A 24,131-nucleotide genomic window follows, 5' to 3' on the forward strand; every position below is an offset into this window, starting at 1 on the left:
AGGGGAAAACAGACTGATATGCAGCAGTGATGACAAAACACAAGACAATTTGACATCACACTCTGTTACCTGAAAGGTATACTGGGTGATTTCTGTGCTGGTTCCTGCTGTCGTTTTAGTGATGCTGTATTATATTACTAAAAATATGCTGCATGTCTTCTGTTCAAAAGCAGATATGCACAACACAGAGTCTGACAGTGAAACTGGCAGCCTGTCCATCCTGAAGGAACAGGAAACATCAATTATCTGTATTACTCCGACTCCTCTGAGTGCACTGCACTGAAATCCTACAAGCCAATATCTATCTTTTGACTTCAGGTATTTAAAGATGTAAAAAGCAAACACATTCTGTAATCCAGCGGATGCCATTTTGAAGGTTTCTATTACTGTATGTGAAAAGAAATCTTGCTTGATGAAATGAGTGTACTCCAAGGAAAGCTAGAAGGTTGTACAGTTAACTCCCATGGTGTCATTCGAAACCATACAACCTACTACCTCAGCCTGGATGCACACGTCCACCATGCCGTTCCTCTGGACCTCGTGGAGCAAAAAACAACTTCTGCCCTTTTAGAGAAGAAACATCTTTGTTTTTTCTTTTGTTAAATTCTCTATGGATAATCCATTTACAGCAGCAGTTCTCAAACCTTAAAAAATTCCAAGTGGTCCATGATTTAACTGTCTCATCAAACAAATAAAATAGATAAGACACGATTTGAATTGATGAAAAGCACTAATACTGAATTTATTAACTGCTTTTGGATAATGAAGTTTCTTTTGTATGATTTAGTAATTTTTTGTCTAAGGGTCATTCCATGAAATCTGTGCCTTGTGCATCCCTAATCAAATCAATCCCTAGTCAAAATGATATAAAAATCTGATTTGCATATTTTTCTAAATATAGCCTTATTGTTAAAATGTTCTTGGCACAAGTATGCATTTTTTCTATAAAATGTATCAAATTAAATAAATCAAATAAAAAATCATTTTACTGGGGTCCCCTGATTTCATGTCAGCCCTGTTACCCTCATCAAAAGAAAACCTTGTAAAATAATGTACATTCAAGTGACAATTTCTAGGAGGTTACATCATCTCTCAAACAGGATTCCAACACTTAAAACATAAGCATGTTTCTCTCACTCCTCTATAATGTTCTATTTTTGATGATTTATGAGGCTTGACTCAGGGGGGACATCATGCAATGTCGATCCTGTTACCATTTTTAAAATGTAAATTGAAACAATTATTATGTAATATAATGAATATCTACAAGTAAACTCCTTTCAAAGTGTACAATATGTGCTTTTGTGAACTTGAATATTAGCTAGCAATTAGCAAATTTGTTTGAAATCGTCAAACCTGTTACTTCTTAGAGTAACAGGTTTTGACATGTGGGTAACATGGATGACATTGATTAGCTTTGACATTGTTTTTAGAGATTGTCTGTGTAAAATTCAAACATTTTAAAGGTCAGGCTCAGTATATTATTGAGCTAATGCCTGTCCACAAGTTTCCTACGCCCCCATGGGCGCTTGCGTCAAAAGTGGGAGCATCTTCCGGTTCGAAGTAAACAAGCGGGACGTAACACTCATTCATTCAACAACCGACAGTAGTGATGCAAATGAAGCCTCGTAAAGCACCGACATTTCATCTGACAGTTTTGGGAAAAGATTCAAAGCTTAAAGTGAGTCGAAAACAGCGTGATCTGGTGGTTAGCAAAAAATAAAGCAGCCAGAAGCATGTGAAAGAAACCGTTGGATGAAGCATTCACCACACATTTCACAGATCGACTCATTTACGTGCCCAAATAGAAGTCTAACAGTGTGTGTGTTTGTTTGTTGAATCTCTGATAAATTCATTTACCCATTAATCTGTGACATTAAATTAGTATGAATGCTTAATCTGATAATCTGTAATAAAACAATAATGTACACATTAAGTGTATATGGCAAATATTTAATTTTTCTGAAATAATTTGTATTTTAATATTACTTGTATGACTGGGTATTTAAAAATATAAATGAATAAGTAACATCTGGTGGTTTGAACCGACAAAGTGAATCTCGCACGGGACTGGAGAGAAAGTGAGGCTTCGTTTGTCACTGGTTTCGTGATTTCTACATTAACAACACAAGCCTTGAATCGAGGCTTCATCTGGCACACCCCTTAACACAAGCTCCGATGCCTCGGTTCAAATATCACATGACTAGTTAACAGTCATTCAAGATTTAGCTTTTTTTTTCAGCTTCAAACAACACATTGTTCCTGAGCACTGCAATGACATCTCTCATTAAGGTTTGCAACTTTACAAAGTAAACAATGATACTAAAAAACACTTTGCCTCTCGCTAATTAGCACACAAAAAACCATTGGTATAACACTACTGCCGCCTCACCAGAAGTTGTACCCATTTCTTTTTACAGATACCATTACTGGCATATGAGTTCTAATTAAACTATAGTATCTAGTAACGCTTGTGTCTGTAACAGGGTTGACAAAAAATACCTAAACATGAGGTAGAAAAATAGTCCTAAAATTATAAATTACATAGCCTGAGATGGCACAATACAATTTCTTGTCATTTTAAGGTGTCTTCATTTCATGGATATTTAAAAAATATTTATTAAAAAAATTTTAAAAGTGGAAAAGGCACCAATTTCATGGAATTAATTTCAATGAAATAAGAACAAAACAGCAGGCTAAATTATGAAAGGAAAAAAGTGAGGCTATTTATAAGAAATAAAGTATAAGCTAAAGCTAATTTGTGCACTACTAAACCTGGCAGTTGTTTTACGGAAACTGATGGCTTGTGCATTTTTATGTTGTGGTCCACCATCTAAAAAAAGTTTGAGAACCACTGTCGTAGCGAGTTCAAAGAGTGCGTTGAGTTCACCACAGTGACAGAGACCCACAGAATCGAGCTTGGGTTGCCAATTACGCCACAAGATCGGATCTACGGGTTTGTGACAAGTGGTCAGAGCTTCATATGAAACCCAATACCGGGTCATACTCATGTCTCCGAGTCTTTGTGGATGAGCTATCAGATCAGATAAACCACAGAAACATTCCTCGCTGCATGAACAAAACACTGTCATAGAGTCACTGTAAATATAGAAAGGAGGAGAAAGACAAAACAACATCTACTGACCTGGTCGAGTTTCAGTGGAGATGTATCCATATCTGCTCTTGATTTTTGTGCTGTGAAGAGAAAGAAATCAGAATGTCAGGAAACCTCTTTACACATATATATCTATAGCAAATATAACTGAGGAATGTGTTGAAAACAAATGAAATGCTGTTCACAATTCAGTTAGCTAACAGGACATATAATGAGAATAATGAGAAAACGATAGGGACTTTAATTTTATCCAGCAAGAATAGACTGGATGAAGAAAAGTACTTCTATGTGACAGGTAGTTGTAGGGGAAGAGATGAAAAATAAGAGGGCTTAATGATGTCATCTGGAAAGAAAAGTCATTTCAGAGGTGGAGCAAAGTATTATATTCTGAATTTGAATTAAATTAGAATTCCTCAAATTCCTGAATTTCAAATGAGGCAGGAACTGAAAAGAATTCAAATTTGAATTTAAAAAATTTTAAAACTTATATACCTAATCTTTAACTAGAAAGCCAAAGTTTGTCAAGACAAACAATAAAGCAATGTTAGGATGAAGACATGCTTGGTAGTTGTAGGAAAAGAGATGAAAAATAAGAGGGCTTGATGATGTCATCTGGAAAGGAAATTTGTTTCAGAGGTGAAACAAGTTACTACATTTTGATAAATGATTGCAAAAACAAAATCTTTCTTCAGAATAATGTGTAGTTGTGCAAACCAAGTACGTGTCTCACGGTTCCAACAATCTGATAAATATCCAACAGAAAGGAACGGGAAAAAAAATTGTAAAAAAAAAAATATAATAATGGTTCACCATTCATATTTTCACTTTAATCATATGGCAAATTGTGATGGGTGCACAAACACCGTAGGTGTGAAAAAATTGAAAAGTTTGGCGGAAACAGCTTGTTCGAACACATCCCTGCCAGAGAACGCCATGCGTGATTGTCTGCGAGAACAGGGTGAGCTTAGACAAGAACACGGCGGTTTTAAAAAGACAACACACAAGCTGTCGAGGCGGTAAAAAGTGAGCGTTTTACAAACAGCTGCTGTCCTCTCACTGCCTCACCTGCTTGCTGATGTTCATCAGACGTACATGTTCAACTCACGGTACACTTGAGCCATTCCAAAGTGGGTGGCGGTTTTTGCACCCATTCATTCACCGAATCATGACTTGTTTTAGAGTTTCGGAAACAGTTTGAGCACCGTTTTTACTTCAACTAAAACAACCTGTGAGATTTAAAATTAACAATCGGGATTGACGTATAAAAGTGCCACTAAAATACTTTTGCTAAATAAGAAAGTCTGCATAGTCCGCCATTTTCTCAGCAAGGAAAAGACAAGAGAGGGAAAAAAGAGAAAGAACTCTCACTAGCATCGCTTTCCAAGTTTCTCCTTTTCTGTTCTGGCACCTTCACAAAACCTTCACCAGTGGGTCACATGATGCTGCTCGAGCCCAGAGGCATTCAGCTGATGTTGAGTAGACATCTTTTGTCTAAAATCTAAAACCCTTTCGCCGAGCATTCCACGAAAAAAATGCCACCTTCCAGGGGGGCTGAAAAGGGGTGGCGTTGGGAGTCATGGCAACCTCTACCTGGCACGATGCCCATCGTAAGGACAACAGGACATGGAAATCAGCTGAATTCAAACAATGATGCTAAGTCACTCAGAAGATGAGAGAAGAGGAAACATCTTTTAACGATGCCTTTGGAGTAATTCTCGAGCGACGCTGCACTGGAATGCAGCGAAGAGCGCATTCGCTTTGCAGACGGTAGTTGAGAAAAAAACGCCCCGTCGGACTGCGTGCCTCCTGTTGCCTGTGCGTGTGAATGGAGTGACTCAGTGAAGCTTTATTTCAAACACACAGACAGCGATTCATCATCAATCTGTGAGTCATGATCATAGTTTGTAGATTGTAGTGGGCTGATGAAGTTTCCCACTAGAGCTTTATAAAGTGTGATAGCAGACAACGGGGCGCATATGTGGGCGTTTCCTGCATCTTGTTAAAGCTACGCACATGAGATCACACATGACCTCTGTATAGAATCTCTACAGCCCCAGAGTTGAAATGAGGTGAGAGTCAAAAAACAAGAGGAAGTAGCTATAGTTAACAGAGGAAATGTAACTATAATTTTACTGCAGAATGAGGTCTGGGTAAATAGATTTGTATTTAATTAGAATTCCTCAGATTCCTGAATTGTAATTAGGGCAGGATGTAGAATTACAAGTCGAATTCAATTTTGAATTAGAAAATTTCAAGAAAAAGTTTTTTAAAAAGTTAAAATGTTTATAGACCTTACAAACTGAAAGAAAGACCACAAAACGAACAATATAATAATATATAGACAGAACATTAGCTAGAACAAAAGAAAGTGATAGAACAAATGTTCAAACAGCTAGAATGGACAGAACGACAGAATGATAGAACAAAAGATAGAATGATAGAACAAAAGAATGATAGATAGATAGAACAACAGATAGATGACACAGATAGGCGGACGGATGAAGGGTTAAGACAGACAGACAGACAGACGCACAGACAATAGATAGATAGATAGATAGACAGACAGACAGACAGACAGACAGATAGATACATGGATAGATAGATGACAGACAGATATATAGATAGACAGACAGACAGACGACAGACGGACAGACGGATGACAGACAGAAAGACAGACAGACAGAGAGATAGATAGATGACAGATGGAAAGACAGACGGATAGACAGACCAAAAAAATAGATAGATGACAGACAGAAAGACAGACAGATTGATAGATGACAGATAGACAGATGACAGACAGATGACAGACAGAAAGACAGACAGACAACAGATGGATGGATGACAGACAGACAGATGACAGACAGATATATAGATAGACAGACAGACAGACGACAGACGGATGACAGACAGAAAAACAGACAGACAGAGAGATAGATAGATGACAGATGGAAAGAGAGACGGATAGATAGACAGACAGACAGACAGACAAAAAAAATAGATAGATGACAGACAGACAGACAGACGTAAGGACGGATGACAGACAGATGACAGACAGAAAGACAGACAGATAGATGACAGACAGAAAGACAGACAGATGACAGACAGAGAGACAGATGACAGACAGAAAGACAGACAGACAGACAACAGATGGACGGATGACAGACAGACAGATGACAGACAGAAAGACAGACAGATAGATGACAGACAGAAAGACAGACAGATGACAGACAGAAAGATAGACAGACAGACAGACAGACAGACGGATGACAGACAGACAGACAGATAGATAGACAGATAGATGACAGACATAAAGATAGATAGATAGACATATAGATGACAGACAGAAAGATAGACAGATGACAGACAGACAGACAGACAGACAGACAGATAGATAGATAGACAGATAGACAGATATATAGATAGATAGATAGATAGATAGATAGATAGATAGATAGATAGATAGACATTTACTTTAAAGAATAAGAAGGTTTTAAATGATAAAACAACAGAGGCAAAATCCCTAAATACTGTAACTGAGGAAGCAAAAAGTCTCAGAAAAAAAAGTTCTCTGAAATGGTTTTGCCTCAATTGCTTACAAATGCAACTTGGCTTGAGATTGTGTGTATAACGCAATGACATTCAGACATTTTGTGTGGATTAAATGTCTGAATACTTTATGGGGCCACTTTAAGCTTCACCATAAACGTCAAGAACTCTAGATTAGAAACCGGACCTGCTGGAACTAATTCGGTTAAAGGCCATGTCACGGCTCTTTTGAATCTTTTCCAGGACACACAAGCGTACTTAAGAGCAGCGTCTCGCTGAACCGAACACAAAATATGTCATGACATCCCGATGATCTCTCTGTCCAGCGCAAAACAAGAAAATTCCCACACAAAAATACACACGGCCCTGAATCGCCTGCGGTCCCGCTCATAACACTAGATGTTTGGATTTGATCACCCTGAACTCATCCACCCTTGTTCCTGGATGGATGAATTTCCCAACATACTCTGACAGCAGACAAACAGTCAGCAGATCTGCATCAAACCACAAGAGATGATCTGTTCAAGTTGATGCATGTGAATATATATTGGTGTGGCCCTGAGCTCACAGGAAGAATGAACTGGGGAAAAGACGATATCTAAATCTAGTCCTTATCTGCAAATTGAAATCTCAATTTATAGAAAAAGTTTAAGACAGAATGTAATTACTTTTTTTGTACATAAAACGAATTGTTGCAGTTCAGGGCCAAATCTAAATTATAGATGTATCTTTAATACACACACACACACACACACACACACACAGACATTTATATATATATATGTAGTGAAGTTCCATATATCAACACACATATGAGCTCCACAGAATATAATTTTTTTTATCATTATGTTTCTGACAAGGCTGATTAAGCTTGCCAGGAGATAATAATATTGAGGCTTTTTCTATGCCAGGTTTGTTCTTTTTGGAATGTCGTTTGTGCTTTACGTTATTATTTAATTTAACATATGTGTAATACTTACTTTATTAATAAAAGCTGCTTTAAATTAGAAACAAAAAGATTTCTAAATACCGTCATTGGTCATAAATAATGCCATTACATTATTTAAAGACAGTAAAGATACTTTAAGGTTAAATGCACACAAAAAGAACTGTGAACTACTTTCAGCAACACCGCCGACGTACGCTTGATCTGTTAAACAAACCTCTGTACAGCAATCAATATGCATGCGTCTGAGTTTCTTCCTCGAATCTGTGTCATAAAGTATATAACACAATGGCAGCTCTGTTTGTGCATGTGTGTTTCCTGATGACGCGCAGCAGGCTGATATATGCTCTGGAGATGCAGGCCTGCGAGGATAAACTATTTTCACGTCACTCTGAACTTGCAGGACCAATAAATTCTGCCACAGGGTGTGAGACGCTCCCCTCATCCTGAGTCAGACAGTCACACCACAGCACTCAAACACAGCCCGCTTTCAACAGGGAAGGAATTGAATTTATGCAGCGAAACGCGTGTTCTCCTCACATCATTTAGCCAGGCTGTGTCAGCTCCATGCATGATTGAAAAAAACACACGCATGAGGAGGGCGTTTCTGTCACATGTCATTTAGAGGCTCTTCAGACTTGCTGATTGTGGTATATACCTCATGTACGAATGGATTTTTACATTATTTACATGATCAAGTAACACTTAATTATAAGGTTCAATTTGTTAAGATTATTTAAAGCGTTATATATCTTGATCTTTACAGCATTTATCATATAAATCCATAATACATTAACTATTTGAATTTACTATTTGAAGATTTTTTATGTTTTTAAAGAAGTCTCTTTTGTTCACCAAGCCTGCATTTGTTTGATTCAAAGTATAGCAAAAATAGTAAAATGTTGAAATATTTTTGCTATTTGAAATAACGGTTTTCTATTTGAACATCATCTATTTAAATTTTGAAATGTAATTTATTCCTGTGATCAAAGCTACATTTCAGCATCATTACTCCAGTCTTCAGTGTCACATTCACAGAGATCATTCTAATATGCAGATTTTTTGTTCAATAAACGATCTATAGATTTTTTTCTATTTATCTGAAATAAAATGGCATTCAAAAGTTTGGAAATTATAGAAATTAATACTTCTATTTAGCAGGGATGCTTTAAATTGATCAGAAGTGATGATAAAGACATTTAAAATGTTTAAAAGATTTCTATTTCAGATAAATGCTGTTTTTCTGAACTTTCTACTCATCAAAGAAACCTGAAAAAAAACTACTCCATTGTTTTCAACATAATAATAATAATAACAAATGTTTTTTGAGTAGCAAATCAGAATATTAGAATGATTTCTGAAGAATCGTGTGACTGGAGTAATGATGCTAAAATCACAGGAATAAATTACATTAAAAAAAAATATTCAAATAGAAAACAGTTATTGTACTGTTTTTGCTGTACTTTGGATCAAATAAATGCAGACTTTGTGAGCAGAAGAGACTTGTATAATTATAAAGGTACATTTATTAGCATATTTTAGAAATGGATGTTAATTAAGATGAATAAATGCTGTACATGTATTGTTAATTGTTAGTTCATTATATCTAATATATTACATAATGCCATCAATTTAAACTGGTACGTCAAAGAATGCCATGGCATGTGTCTAAAAAACACAGTTTCACCATGGTACTTGCCCAAAATATCATGATGATACTAGCTGCTCCTGGTTTCCAACTACTTTCATTGTTTAAATGCAGCTCGAACATTCTGCTAAATTTCTCCTTTTGTATTCTTTGGAAAAAGAAAGTCAAACAGGTCTGGAATGACAGAGTTCATAAATGATCATAATTTTGGATGAACTAAACCTACAAACAGTTTTTCCAGAATCAGCGCTGTCTTGACACCTCACAGAATGGCATTTCATATCCGGAGAAGCAGGACGTTGAGGTCAAAGTTCAACTGAGACCGGCAAAGAGAGGTTTTCCCGCAAGACAGATCGAACCACTGAAAACCAGACAGGGGGGAAAATCAGACAGACGTCGCAGTAATGTGAAACAGTCGTAATGCGGTCCCTTCAGCGGGGCGAACCAACTGCGCTCACTGCTCGCAGGGGTGAAGGAACCAGATGGCTATGGAAAATCAACGCTGGGTGCTTGCCTTCTTAATGGCAATTATTCATCAACTCTATAAACAATGTCAGTGAAGGTGACGGAATAGTCTGACTTTAATCTTCCACATATGATATGAGAAACCAGAATGGCGTTCGTCTATACTGCAGACCCCTCCTCAAACCACTGACCTCCCTATATACGCGAACTGAGTCATTACTGCCGAAAGTAAAATATCAAACATTATTTCTACATGCATAATTAATCTCCATACGTGCACCACTACAGAGTTCAAGGAGCAGATGGGTCATTTTAAAAACATGAACAAGTGCACGTACATGTAAGTTTTCTAAAAGCATGAAGCATAGCATAAAAAATATTTGCTGTAAATGCTGTAAATTACTGTTGGTGTGTTTTACAAGAATATTTCATGTTTAATTCAATGTTACTTGCCATTTCTTTGTGAATTTTATTACAGTTTCTAAGTGAAAACTGTAAATCCTCCACCATTCAATGTAACGTGACAAACAAACACCAGGGGAAATGCATATGCAAACAGATTTGTGCAAATGTAATGAAATGCATCTGCAGGCACAAAGGCTGATTAAACCAAACACGACAAACAGATCTGCTGCTCTCAATGCAGTTAGTAGTTTGGTTTAGACCCTCAGGAGATTGAGCCAAAAAAAAAAAACTAAGTTGAAGGCACAAATAGGTTTTGTGCAGTGAGATTTGAGGTTTCCCTGCGCAATGCCCAATGCCTTAAACGCTTACAGAGTTTGCCAGGCAACGAGCCAAGAAAATGACTTTGTTTGACCCAACTGCCAATCAGTTTGGCTGGGTGGGTCCTTATTAAATGCCGACACCTTGACTGTGAAGCTCATTGGCTGCAGCTGCCTTCGCTGGGCGGAGACAGGTTGAGAAACAAGGCTGTTGACGGGGAAAAGGGAAGCAGGGAGCTGGTGCAGAGCACACCGACAGCCAATGGGAGAGGAGCATTCTAACACACAGAAAAAACGGTTCAAGTAAATTGATTAACCTAAAACTCATTTCATGAATTTATTTATGGGTACAGGCCTAAACTTTAATCGATACTTTTAATATAAAGTCTTGACACAGAATAAGAAATCATAACTGTTGTATGTTGCTAGGCAGCTTTTATAACCATCACACAGGTCATCCAATCACAACGCAAACTCTAATTTGCTGATTTGCAAAATGAAGATCAAGCGAGAAGCATCAAAAGTTTTCCCACCCCCCTCCGAATGACAATTCATCACCTTAAAAACTAAAAGTGCACAAATTCCAATCTCACTTTTCTCAAAAGCCAAATCTAATACTGTACAGGGTTTGGCTGAGCTCTCTATTAAATTATGGTCAATAACAAAATCTTTGCCTCAGAAACCTTAAGAGGGCTTTTAATTAAATGACGTAATGCGTGAACAGTGCACATCGATTACCGAAACCGCGCTAACCGTGAGCGACAAGCAGACATAGATCTTGTTTACCATCACAAAGAATCAATCAATACATCGAGACTTCTGAATATTAAACTTGGGCAGAGTAAAAAGTATTCCACGTGTGACGACGCAGGAGCTGATCAATATAAATGGCATTAAATAAGACTTGAGAAAGCAGTGTGTTAATTGACCAAGACCATTAAAATGAATTCAAACGACTTCAGGCTTAATTAGCCTTGCTTACTCTCAGGACCCCCAGGTAACGAACCAGGGGGAAAAATGAATCTCAGCATAGCTCATCAACTCTTCTGAAACTCACCGGACTGGACACAAATAGGATTTCATGTTCATTATAACTACAGGGATGGAGATTTTTACACAAAGGAGGCTGTCAGACTGAATTGGCTAATCAGACGCGTCCTGAGAACAACTTTTCTTTAAGTATGAGAACTGTAAGGAATTTAATTATTCTGCTTCAGTTTCTGATTCCATTAATGGTTCCGTTTCTTAATTATTCAACATTCTCTAACAAAACGTGCAAAAAATGGACTTTTAGCTTGTCACAGGAGCAGTATCCTCACACCTTTGCACATTTTTCTAACAGCGCATAAACATTTCTTTTAGTAATTGAGTATATTTAATTGAATTTATTAATATACTGAGTATAATACTTTTTCCTGACAAATGTGCAAACAACTACACTACCAGTCAAAAGTTTTTGAACAGTAACATTTTTCATGTTTTTTTTAAAGAAGTCTCTTTATTTATTCTGCATTTATTTGATTCAAAGTACAGCAAAAACAGTAAAATTTTGAAATATTTTTACTATTTAAAGTACCTGTTTTCTATTTGAATATATTTTAAAATGTAATTTATTCCTGTGATTGCAAAGCTGAATTTTTAGCATCATTACTCCTGTCACATGATCCTTCAGAAATCATTCTAATATTCTGTTCTGCCAATCAAAAAAACAAACAAACATTTATTATTATTATGGTGATGTTAAAAACAGCTGAGCATTTGATGAATTTATAGCATCCTTGCAAAATTAAATGAGCAAAAACTGGCTGAATGGTATAGTGTATAATGTTACAAAAGCTTTTTATTTCAGATAAATGCTGATCTTTGGATCTCTGTCTTTATCAAAGAATCCTAAAAAAAAAAAAAATGTAAACTTAAACATTGATAATAATAATAAAATGTTTCTTGAACAGCAAATCAGCATATTAGAATGATTTAAAAGATCATATGAAACTGAAGACTGGAGTAACGATAACGAAAATTTAGCTTTGATCACATAAATAAATTACATTTTATAATATATTCAAATATAACACAGCTATTTTAAAAAGTAAAAAATTTTCACAATATTACGGCTTTTGTTGTATTTTGGATCAAATAAATGCAGACTTGGTGAGTAAAAGTGAACTCTTTAAAAACACATTAAAAACTTTTGACTGGTAGTGTAACTTTTTGGTTAAGTATTTTAGAATCTTTCTATTATCAGAATAATATTAATCTACACATTCTCACAGAACAACCAGTCATTTCTAACAGACTCGCAAGCCCTAAAGTAAACAGGAATTGCAAAAAGCAATCCATTTTACTTTTGCAATGTGGTGCATTTTAGAGTGAAACAGAACTGAATTACTAAAACAGCTGCAATGCTTAAAAAGCTATTTGGCTTTCGCTTAATATTATCCAATAGATTGCACATCAGTGACATCAGCAGAAAAGGAAATATGTTTTCAGAGCAGTTAGAAAGGCATACATAAAGTAAAAAGTCCATTTTAATTTCATGTCGGCTTTAAGTACACACAACACACTATAAAAGTTCTCGGTTAATTTCCAGTTGGACGTAATTAAAGTAGGTGAATAAATCAAGAACCACTCTGACTGAATCAGTGAGTGAGTCATTAGAGTGATTCAAACATTTAACTCATAATCAGCAGAGTGGAAAACACATTCTGATTATATCAGTATGGTGTTTGTCCACATTGTTCGGAAGAACGTATTCGTTTATGGAGCAATAACAGAACAAAATCCGCTCTAGTATTTTTGTACATTTCCGTCCCTACTTTAATGACTAACGCACTTGAATCTTCTGAACAAACGCGGCATTCTATATACGTTTGTTTTTCATCTAAAAAAATCCGCTCGTGGCTTAATAAATGTTTCCAGCTTCATAATGTGACAGCGTTGGGGAATTAGGCGGTCATTTTTAACCTTCCTGTCTTTCCTTCTGATTTCTCCCTTGGTCTGGCTTTTGTTGTCTTAGAAAATACACCACAGACCTGGACAGGAGATCTCAGACGCTGCTCAAATGTGCTCAAGCTTTTAGAAAAAATGACACACTTAAAACACACATTTAAGGCTCATTTGAGGCAATCATCTACAATTATAGAGGCCGGCAAAAAGCTAGACTTCACAATCAAGTGGAATATATTAAATTCTATGCTTCTAAAATCACCATGAAAAGGATGTTTTATTGAGTCTTGCTCTTTGACATCTCTAACATCATCTCAGGCTTTCACAAACCGAGAGAATAAAGCTCGAGCTCTAGATGTTCAGCTGCAGCCTGACAAACAAACTTAACTGGGTGAAATTTATACAATTATATGGACTGCAGTGCAATGCAGACTCACACATGCACTGTCTGTCCTGTTCTCAAGCTCATTTCTCTGCAGCCATGATAAAAAGCATTAAGCATGAAAATCACTGCATTTTCCGCTGCCTGATCCATTGCTGATTCAGCAGAACGCTGGAAGGGCACAGCAGGAATGATATGGAAAGGCATAATTACGATTCACCCCTGCACCGTGCAGGAAATTGCTGAACCCAAATTGTTTTGCATTTTTGTGCAACACACAAACCACCACCTCTGACTGAACAAAGACAGCAAGACTAAGTGCTCATTTGCATACAAAGAGTAAACTAGTTTCTCTAATAAAAAACGGAATTTGCAAACATGACGCTCTAAACGGTATGATTATTGATTATTAGCCTGACAGAGCATTGAATAAGCCCTATGAAGGTGAGAGAAGCTTGTGTATAGGAAATCAAAAATTCTTAGTGGCACTTTCACAATAAGTCAATGAGATGGTCAAACATACAAGCCAATCAGCGTTACTTCTACATGACACTCTTTAATTAAACTCATTTAGGGCCATTTTTATGCACAAAATCTTGTTTTAAATTTATTTGATTTTCTTTCTTCCAAAGAACAAAACCAAAAAACAATACTCAATAAAGCTGCTCTTTTTACAGTGCAGGTAAATGGAGTCTGTGAATCTCCGAATGTGATAACAATAAACCATAAAAGTGAGTTATTAGTCATTCGAAACCATAAAATTTCTGTATATATTAATATATTAACATTTAAAGATATATTGATATACTCAAACATGAAATGCACTGTAAAAATAATTTTTTTAAATGTTGAGAGATGTTTTCTACTTCAAATTGTCACATTTAATTAAATGTTTCTTGTCATTCCTTTGTAATTATTTGCAAAATTTACTGGAAATTGGAAATTGTTTCAAAGTAAACCCCCACATCATTTTTCCCTTTTTTTTCATTTTTTCAAGAGTCAATTTTTTTGAAATTGAGATTTATACATCATCTGAATAAATAGGCTTTCCATTGATGTATTGTTTGTTAAGACAGGACAATATTTGGCTGTGATACAACTATTTGAAAATCTGTAATCTGAGGGTGCAAAAAAAAATGTAAATATTGAGAAAATCATCCAAATGAAGTACTTAGCACTGCATATTACTAAAATTAAGTTTTGATACATTTACGGTAGAAAATTTACAAAATGGAACATGATCTTTACTTAATATCCTAATGATTTTTGGCATAAAAGAAAAATTGATCATTTTAACCCATACGATGTATTGTTGGCTATTGCTACAAATATACCTGTGCCACTTATGACTGGTTTTGTGGTCCAGGGTCACAAATAATTATTCATTTTTCAGTGTGCATCTCTGTGACAACCTATCATATGGTTTCAGAAGACTTCAAAATATAATGCACAAGCTTAAGTACTGCTTTTATGATACTTCTCATATTTCTTACTTGACAGCCCTCATCTCCAAATTTTGCAAAATATCTTCTTTTATGTTGGAGGAAACAACATGAGAGTTGTCAGGCATTTTGCATTTTGTGTGAACTATTCCCAGAAATTAAATGACAAAAAAAATCAATTAGCATTCATCTTTTGTGAAACATATCTGCTTTAGTATGTTTGTAGAACAACAAACTCTTCTAAGCACAAAAAAATAATGACAGAAAAGTAATTAAGTAGTTCAATCAAGTCAAATCCTTATAATAGTGCACATCAATATGCTTGGAAATCAACATGTGGCTGCCAACTCGAATTCAGCCCTGTGACAGACTCCTGATTCTGGGTAAAGCAAACAGGAAGTGACTGGGTCGAGATTATGGCTGCCTGGAGTTTCCACAGGGCCCCCTGCTGAGTTACATGTTCTCAGTTTCTTTTGTTTGCCGTTAACCCGTTAAACCCCTCATGAGAGCCCTTTGAGAAAAGTGTCACATACCCCGGGGGGCCATTTTGTTGGGAACAATGATCCTAAAGGAGTTACACACCATTGCAATAGTCCCCTTCGCAAAGGCTGAGACACTTACGCTTTAAAACAAAACAGAGGTAATCCATTCACATGCTTCAGCATCAAAAGCTTTGACTGATCAACACAGACAAGCGTTCATCTTAAGCAATAAATTGGAGCTGTCAAGAGCAACCCTTTAGTTCGTCAAATCAAATCCGGAGTTTGTTTCCATCAAGATATCTGCATTTACATGAGCTTAGTGTTAGCGCTTAACGCTGACTTTTGGCCAAGGCAGCCAAAGGTAACCGCACAACTGTAAATCACAGCCGAGCTGCGTCTGTGTGATGGATGATCCAGAGCTCAGACACCGGCGGGAAATTACTGTGTTAAAAATACAAACAGGTCAACAAAGTCAACGTAACACACGTATGGTGTGTATTTATATTTTAGGTTGTGTCGGATTAAAGCAGGCAAAGTCCAACCAAGTCAGAGCCTTATCTGATCTTTCTCCATATGAGGAAAATATTAAATACGAAATTCATATAACTGTAATTGTAACTAGAGAACCAAAGCATGCCAAAACAAACTTTGAATGGTGGCTTGAAAAAGTCTTTGTTTAACAGTTTTGAAAATAAGTTTAAACAGCTTTGAGGTTTGAAACTTTACAGGCATTATAGATAAATAGAACGACAGATAGAACAAACTATAGAATGAACAGTAAAGACTGATACAACGAATGATAGAACAATAGGTAAATAGAACAAACAAAAGAACAACAGAATGAATAGAACATTAGAACGAATGACAGAACGAACGATAGAATAATAGGTAGACAGAACAATTGCTAGAATAAAAGAAAACGATAGAATGAACGATAGAACAGAATGATAGAATGAAAGAAAGTGATAGAATGAACGATAGAAAAAGTAGACAGAACAACAGAATGAAAGAAAGTGATAGAATGAACGATAGAAAAATAAGTAGACGGAATGATTGCTACATTAAAAGAATGCAACAGAACGAACGAAAGAATAATACGTAAACAGAACGATAGCTAAAACAACAAAAGTGACAACAAAAGAACAACAGAACGATAAATAGAATAACAGATAGAAAGATAGAATGATAGATAGAACGATAGAACGATAGCTAGAACGATAGATAGAACAACAGGTAGATTAGATGGATAGATAGATAGAACGATAGAACAATAGATAGATAGATAGAACGACGAACAGAATGATAGATAGATAGAACGACAGATAGATAGATAGATAGATAGAAAGAATGACAGAACAACATAATTAAAGACAGAATGAATGATAGAAAGAACAATAGAACAACAGATAAAATTATGGAATGTTGGACAGAACAATAGAACAATAAACAGAATGAACGACAGAACGACAGAACGATAGATGAACGACAGATAGAACGATAGAACGTTAGAACGTTAGATAGAACAATAAATAGATTGAACGTTAGATAGAACGACAGATAGAACGATAGATAGACTAGATAGACAGATAGATAGATAGAACATTTGATAGAATGACTGACAGACAGACAGACAGATAGATAGATAGATAGATAGATAGAGTCAATAACAGATGGAACAATGAAACAGATATAATGATGGATATAACAATGGATAGAACAACAGACAGAATGATAGATAGATTCCAATTTTACTTCCTGTGATGTGTGGCCAATTCCAGTTTATATTAATTGAAAGACGGCCAATTTCTTAGTTCAGAGTTTTGCATAACCCTGCAGTGTGGACAGACAAATTGCTTAACGCTGGAAACTTTCCATGTTGTGCCTGGTCCTAACACTCTAGTGGTGCTCGCTGAAATGCTCTAGACAAACTCAGGCTCAACTCCAACAAGAGGAATGCCGTTTCAAAGAGAACAAATAAAAATGTTAATATTTCAAGAAAAACAAAAACTCTCCACACTGATTTGTGTCAACAAACTTTCTTGACAGTGAAAACTAGAATCATCAACTACAGCAGCAGTCAAACAAACCTAACGCTCGTATGTCACAACTCAAGAGAGGCTTCTTAAACATTCCCAGAGTTCAAAGTGTAAGTCGTGCAGTACATCATTACTCAGCATCATGTGGAAGTGTTTGATCTCTCAGCTGCTGGAGAGCTCTTGAGTCTGACCCACGATGCCCCTGTGCTGTCAGCAGGCAAACGCCCCGTCACGGCTCCTGCGTTCAGCTGCTTTTATGAAACATGAGGGACTTGGACCAAACACACAAAGATGAATGTCCTCACGTGGCTCTGCTAACAGAGCACTCTCTGTCTTCACCTCAAATCCCTTTTGGCCCAAATTCCTGACTGCACGCCAAGATCCACCTCTCACACTGAAGAACGACCGAGAACCGGGAGGAACGTCTGAAGAAATCAGCTTCAGCATGAGACTGAACACAAGACACCTCCTTGTGTCTCTTTAGTCCGACGACTGATGGCTTGTTGTGTTTTTAAACGCCGCCATCCACGATCGCAACACAAACAGCTAATGGACCTGCCGCCAGACATTTTATGCAAACCTTTAACAACATGTTAGATTTTCTCATCTGTTTAAATATTCAAAATGTGATTGTAATTGAATATTGAACCATGCTTCTGACAACACCACAAATCTCATTTAGGTTTTATGGTGCAATCAAACAGACGCTTAATTTCAGGTTGAGGCAGGACAGCAAAACAGCTCATCTGGCTTTTAAAGAGCCAGTCTGATCAAAAATGAAAATTATGACATCAATTAATCACCCTCAACCATATGTATGACTTTCTTTCTTATGTGAAACATAAAAGGAGATGTTCAGCAAAATGTCTCAGCTGCTCTTTTCCATACAGTTAAAGTGAGTCAGGGACTGTCAAGCTCCACAAAGGATCAGAAAAGCATGACAAAAGCAGTACTTTGTCTTCTGATACACATGATAGTGTAGTGTGAGAAACAGACTGAAATCAAAATCATAATATCATAAAAACTTTAAGTCATTCTCTTTTATTGCATGGAAGAGCAGCTTAGACAAATGTACTATATCTTTTTGTGTACTAAAGTTGAATGAGTTTAGGGTGCGTAAATGATGACTGAATTGTCATTTTTTATCGTAACAAATGGCTGTGATATTCTATCATTTCTATCTACCTGGTAGATAATATCATAAATAAAAAAACAACTAAATGACAATCATGTCGCCATAGTTCTACATCTTGATTCTTTGACTTTAAAAACAGTGCATTTGTTTGGGGGACACATATAAGTAATATGCTTCCAGATTAACCTAATGATTGCATTTACAAAAATTCAATTATTGCCAAAATTCCTTTTTTTTTTAAATGTTCTCATTAAACACAAATAGTCTGCATGTATAAACATGGAAAGTATGCATGATTTAAATGACGTGTGTGTCTGCTGCATTCTGTTCACACACACATACACACACACAATCTAGAAAAAGCAAACAATCTATTACAATTCAAACAGAGTATTTTCAACATCCACATTAATGTCAGAAAATGCCAGAAAAAATAAATACACACTATATAAAACCTACATATAGTTTTCAATTTATATATCAGAAATATCTAAAAAGATGACTATATTTGTTAAGCATTTCATATATTATATATGCACATAATGTAGACCTAAAATTATAGATAAAATATATCTATTTCTAGAAAAAAATCTGTTAGACATGCATTACACAGTATTTGTATTACTGAATGTAATTACTATAATAATAATAACAATTACTGTTAATAATAATGGTACACATTATGTAAAGCTTTTATGTATACTGCATTATAAATGTATTATGCAGTAATTATGCCTTCTAAACCACATAATAATACAATAGTAATAATAATATCTATTAACTGAACACTTTTTAGAAGTATAATGCATTAAAACAAATGACAACCAATTTTAGAATCTGCAAATGTTATAACGCATTTTAACTTTGGTTACAATTATTTCTGAAAAGATGTAATACATTATAACATACATTATGAATAATGCATCTTAAATCTTCACAACATTAATGTGATTCAAAGCAATCTGTTCATCAGATGTATTTTCAAAGAGATCCCCTCTTCTTTTTTTTTTTTTTTCAAAAAAAAAAAAAAAAAAAAAAAAAAAATCCAGGTACCACAATTTCAAATGAAGAGTAAATGAGACATATCTATTCCAGGGTTCTGATTATCTATTTGTGTTCAGGACTGCGGGTTAAATCTGGGCTGGTGTTAATCCTGATGCTGCTCTTTGAGCAGGTGAACTCAGCCTAAGACTTTCCCACGATCCCCCGACAAATCCTCTGCTCTGAACCCTCGGTAGACCGCTGCCATCTGGCCCCTCTGTGTTCTCACTGGGAGGGCAGGCGTCAGCTGCACGGCCAAATTCAGCGTTCCACCACAACCCCCACAGAAAGACAAACAGCAAACCGTCCACATACACCCAGCATCGCCTTGCTTTCCATAATACGCAAATAAATGCCTTATAAATTACATTACAGAAAAAAAGAACTTTAAGAAGATCTAAAACAGGCTTTTAAGACTAAAGAAGAAATCTTTCGTAAGAATCAAAAGAACCGCAATGAAATCAAATTACATAAATATGACCCTCACACAACAAAAGACCCCCGACTTCACAATATAAACCTTGACCTTTGGCCCTTTCTACAGCAATCCATCATCACAACGTGAGGCGGACCCCCCACCCCCTCCGGACAGACAGAAATCCCGCTCCAAATATCTTACTCCGAAATAAGATTTTGATTTGCGATCATGTGACAAAATCTCTTCCTCTCCGCTCCCACCCCTCCCTCGGTTTGTCACGTCTTCTAAGCTGCCATGTGCTATAGTTTGATTACAGTCGGGAAGAAAAAGCGCCTGGCCGATGAAGAGAGCGTCCCGGACCGGCCGCTCTTAAAATGCGTGACATTTCCTTGGTGGGAGCATGAGAACCGATTCTCCACAATAGCGAGGTCTCCATGCCCGGCCAGTAACCATGGAAGCAGATGCTGTCGCTCTCCCCTGCCCCTTACCTCCCAGCGGCCACGGGCTGCTCCACACTCAAAAGAGGGTCCGCCTCAATTTCTCTTCATCCCGACCGAACTTGCGTGCTCTTCAAAGGGAGCTATTCAGCAGGTCATTGGTCTAGACTTGTTTGCACGGTCCACAGAGCAGCCTTGATGTAACCCTTGCTCTCTGCCTGCCGTGGAACTGCAGACTGTGGGGAACGCTGGGGACGTAGATTTGAAAAGAAGCCCGTCCGATTTTGCCATTGTGCCTTTTCATTCATCGATCGAATGCATATCGAACCTTCTGTCGGTGCATGTGTGAAACACTTAGCTTAGCCAGCATTTTTTTTTTCTTCTGGTCAGACTTGACTGCTCCTTCTTCATTTCTAATTTCATTTAATGATCACTCATTTTCCTACAGATTTAAAATGATCCTTTTTCAAAGTATTTTTAAATGCCATCTTAAGCTAAAGAGGAAATAAAACCAGATAAGAATGACAAAAAATAAAAATGCAAGTAAATTCACCTGTAAAATTAATTGACATCAAAAAGAGGGAATTTTAATTTAGACTGCACATACATCCAGATTAATCTGACAGATAAATTTCAACTAATACTTCATTAACTAATGCCAAAATTAATTAACACATTTTCATACTAAATATGAAAAGTCTGTATTTATGAAGCTGGTTCGTCTTAAATGATTTTTTGCTGTCAAGGACAGCACACACACACACACACAGTGTAAAACTATTTAACAATAAATATATAAAAATTACCATTCAAATGCAAGTCTCAATCTGATATTAAACATCCTCATTCATATGAAACACAGACCAGAAAAACATGCAAAAGCTTAAAAAGCATTAAAAAATTTTCAAAAATTTTAAATTTTGTATAAATGTTTGCTTTTTCAGGTTTTTTTTTAACCACCGGATTTTAAGACCTAAATCTAGAAACGAGAATTACATTTTAATTAACAGTGTCACTGCACTGATTTTCACAAATTCTAACATTTTCTTTAAAAAAACAGTTATTTCAAATAAAACATATCTTATTTAAAATATATAGATATTTTACTATATTTCAATTTGTCATATACCATTTAATTACATTAAATAATCATTGACACTTTGAAGAAATACTTAATGTCATCAAATCATTTTAAGCTTTCTTTTAAAATCAAATTTCTGGGTTGCATTTCACTTCAAAGAAGTTTAAAAAGTCAGCGGTGAAATGCACTTTTAAAGATCCATGTATCTTTCTCTGTTCTTATTCAAATGATTTAGACACACAGAGACGAAAGACTCGCTGTCCATCTGACGCAGAGACGTGGAGGACGGACAAAACCGCAGCAGAAAGGGAGCAAATTCAAAGGCGAAGGAAGGAAAGAGATCAGCCAAGTGAGAAGACAATGTCATTGTTGTCAGAACGCAGAAAATCAATGGCATAAAAGCAGAAAGGGAAAAAAAAAAAAAAAAAAAAGAGATCTGCTATAGGAAGAAACACACACTACGAATAAAGAGAAGGACAATTTTACTGCAGCTCCCTCAGATATGAGCAGACAGCAGAATTGCATTAAAAAGAGCTCTTTTATATAAAATCTGTTTCTAAAAGGTGATTTATAAAATAATTGAAAAGGTTTTGCCTTGCAGACATACTGTGGATGTTATTAATAAGCATTGCAAACCTTTACCTTTTCAATATGCAGCAACCCAATTATTTGATTCAGGTTTGCAAATATTGCAGAATACGCTACAAAAATATAATATGTTGTATAGAGTACTTAAAATATATATTGTACAATTACAAATTTGCATTTCAGACAATTTTACTTTACAGTAATCTATAATAACATTTCAACATATAGTATAACAATATAATTTTCTAATACATTATATATATATATATATATATATATATATATATATATATATATATATATATACATACACATATATAAATAACAGTAAAAACAATGATGCTGATTATTATTTTTAAAGAGCAGTTATAAATAGTATAAAAATGCATGTTTAATGATTAAATCAGCAATGCAAGTTCAACAGCAAAAACAGAATCTGTGTGTATATTTAGTAAATTGTAGGGAGAAAAAAAATATTTCTATTTTACATATTTTTGAATTATAATAACAAAAATATACAGCAAATCCTGGGGGATTTCATTATTTAAAATGTCACTCGTACATGCATTTAAAACACACTGCATGCTCTTTTCTATTTTCTGAACAAGCCAAAATATTTAAGAACAGGATCCTCTTAATGAATATTATATATTTTTTATATCTGCGTCAACATCTACTCACTGTTTTAAAATGTTTAATCATTCTCAGTGTGTTAATAATGTTGCAACAGTGAAGGTTAAGCTTAATATGCATAAAGCGAGATGTAAACCTGAATTCTCCTGCTAGTTTGTGAGAAATAAATGGGCCGTTCAGGAAGACCACATGCAGAGATCCACCTGGGTGGGAAAGACAGCAGAAAACACACTCCGGCAGCGTGGAGACGGAGAGTTTAATCTCTTCCAGAGAGCCACTGAACCCACATGAGCACACGCCGACACAACCACAACCATTCAAACCAGAAACACATTCAAGTTTAACTCTGCAAAGAGCCTATTTAGCAGAAACTCATTTGTGGAAAGATAGCTGGAAATGAAACAAAAGATATAAGGAGAATTTAAAAAACACAAATTTGCAGCTAAATCCATCAGCTTTTCTTAAAATCAATCAGACCAAAATAATCCCTGATCTACATCTTTATACGGGCTGTCATTCATCCATCACGTCTGTGCCGTAACTGAATGACACCAGGACAAAACTGATTAAATGGAGCGGCGAGGGGACAGAGAGACAGACCGTCAAAGTGAGACATTTTAAATGGTGCCATAAAACTGCTACAAACAGTAAGAGTCTATGGTTTTATGTTAGTTCACAGTTTGGGTTGTTAACTACCTGCTGAAATAATCAACCCTGACAAATAACAAACAGCTGGGGTTGTCACTGTCTTTTCTCTTTAGAATTATTTTTGACAGTCAAAAATTGGTATAGGCACAAAGTCTTAACTACAAAAAAAAAAGCTATTTATGATTGCCCAGAAAAACAAAAATCATTAATTAACGCATGCTAACTAGAACCTGCCATTAAAAAGCCTATTATGGAATTTTTCAGCAAAAATTAACCTGTAAAGCAATTCATTAATATCAAAATTAATAATAATAAATGTAATATAAAATACTAAACTATATTAGAATTATCATTAAAATACAAAAATATCAAATTTGTTTTGCCAACATAAACTGCAATTCATATTTTTTAACATAAATT

At 35.7% G+C, this 24,131-nt stretch overlaps 1 long non-coding RNA gene across 1 annotated transcript in view; it reads right to left on the minus strand.

Annotated features, from left to right (window-relative positions):
• LOC127171536 (uncharacterized) overlaps positions 1-24,131 on the minus strand; it is a 58,505-nt gene that overhangs the window by 20,773 nt on the left and 13,601 nt on the right. Inside the window, exon 2 of the long non-coding RNA XR_007828529.1 lies at positions 3,146-3,195. This is a non-coding gene — a long non-coding RNA (uncharacterized LOC127171536). The remainder of the gene's footprint in view (positions 1-3,145; positions 3,196-24,131) is intronic.

This window comes from Labeo rohita, chromosome 10, assembly GCF_022985175.1.
Source record: "Labeo rohita strain BAU-BD-2019 chromosome 10, IGBB_LRoh.1.0, whole genome shotgun sequence".
In the NCBI taxonomy this organism is placed as follows: domain Eukaryota; kingdom Metazoa; phylum Chordata; class Actinopteri; order Cypriniformes; family Cyprinidae; genus Labeo; species Labeo rohita.